Source organism: Epinephelus moara, chromosome 12 (genome assembly GCF_006386435.1).
Source record: "Epinephelus moara isolate mb chromosome 12, YSFRI_EMoa_1.0, whole genome shotgun sequence".
NCBI classification, from domain to species: domain Eukaryota; kingdom Metazoa; phylum Chordata; class Actinopteri; order Perciformes; family Serranidae; genus Epinephelus; species Epinephelus moara.
The window spans coordinates 3,067,683-3,069,488 of NC_065517.1; positions in this window are offsets into that span (position 1 = coordinate 3,067,683).

Consider the following 1,806-nt stretch of genomic DNA (forward strand, 5'->3'; position numbering starts at 1 on the left):
AAGTCATAGTGACCTAACCATTAATTAATTAGGCTAATGGTGTGGACCATTAATTAATGATGAGTTAATGGTGAATTAATGTATGAGTTCATCATTAAATGTATAAATGTGAGTTAGGCCTACCTCAATATCTTAAATCAAATTGTTCATGCTATGAGGCTGATGTGGGCAATTGCTCATGAAATAGCCTTCACTGCAAGATAGGGCGGACATTGAAAGAAACTAGAAGAGTTGAACTTTCCATAGCTGTGAGTTGCTTGTTGGAGCGACATCCCAGTGCTGAGAAATACAGCATTGAATTAACATAACGGAAATCGTCTGCACACACATTTGCCTACACAGGCTAGCCTACTTGTTTACATAACTTATGAACTCGTTTGCACAGATATGAAACAAATGGAGGAAGAACTGAAGCAGTTTTGTGATGATGCTACTCAAATATTTTCACACGTTATGAGGACAGATCAAACTTATTCTGCAAAGTAGCCTATGGTTTACTAATTTCCCATTTAACTGTTATCACAGACTTGTCTCTCTGTTGTATAAATCAAAAAGTTCATACCACTTTGTGACTTGCTGCATATCATAAATAAACAGCAGATCAATCAAAGTATTTTTGAGAGATTCAGCTTTTAAGCAGCAGCACATTGATATTGACAGATTCCAGACAACCTCAGTTATACAGTACAGTTACATTAACTGGAAAGTGGTTTGACTTACTACAAAAAATATATAGTCAATAATAAAGGCGGTGATGTTTATTTTAAAGATATACATTTAATTTATCCAACAAAAGAAATTCTTAAAATGTACAGACCTTCTGTCTGAATCCTGTGTATTCTGCAAACTGACACAGAAACTATTGTTCATTTATTTTATGAATGTATTTATGTTCAATTATTTTGGATTGATGTTGACAATTTGATTCTTTATGTGTGATTGAGATTAATTTGCTAAAAAAAAGAAAAAAGAAAAAAAAAGACATTACTTTTTATTTGGAGAAAAACAATATGGACAGAAGACATCTTTTATTTTTAAACCATCGTATTTTAGATGGAAAGTTTTATATCCACAAAAGCAAGTGGACGGAAAGGAAACCCAATATACACCAGTTAAAATATGAACTGACCAATATGAAAGCCATCAGGACTGTTTGTTTATGAAGCCTTAAAATCCTCTCTATAACTTGAATGTACTCACGACTTTGTATATTTGTTTTTATTTATTTACATTCATGTTCAAAATTGGAGGGAAAAAAAAAACAGTTACACAATAATGAAAAGATATCCTGGCTGCCAGCATTTTCTGGTGAGATAGGCTATGTTAAACAGAAAGTAGTGGGGAAATGTCTGGAGGAACTCTAGAGGAAAGAGAAGTTGCAGAAGAGCGGGCTTCATTATTAAGCAGCTACAGTGGCAGTGGAATTAATGTAAGTGCATTTTCTAGAAAATAGCATTTTTAAAATAAGAAAAGTCAAATATGAGGTGTTTTCTCACATTTGACTTTTTAAGAAGGCTCTTATTTTTTTCTTATTCTACATCAGAATCAAATGAAATTTAGTGTGTGACATTCTGAGGTGGTCTACTATCAATCTGAAGTGAAACCATCCTCTGGAAATGTGAGATTTCATTTTTATTCAAAATAAAAATGAAATCTCTATACGGTCTGGTATTATGGCACTGACTCACAAACCCCAGACTCCACCTTGTGGCAGGAACAGGCAATAACACACAGCACCCCAACTGCTGTGGAAATAAGTAGGTATAAGTAGGTATAATAAATAATATAACAATTTCATGAGACACA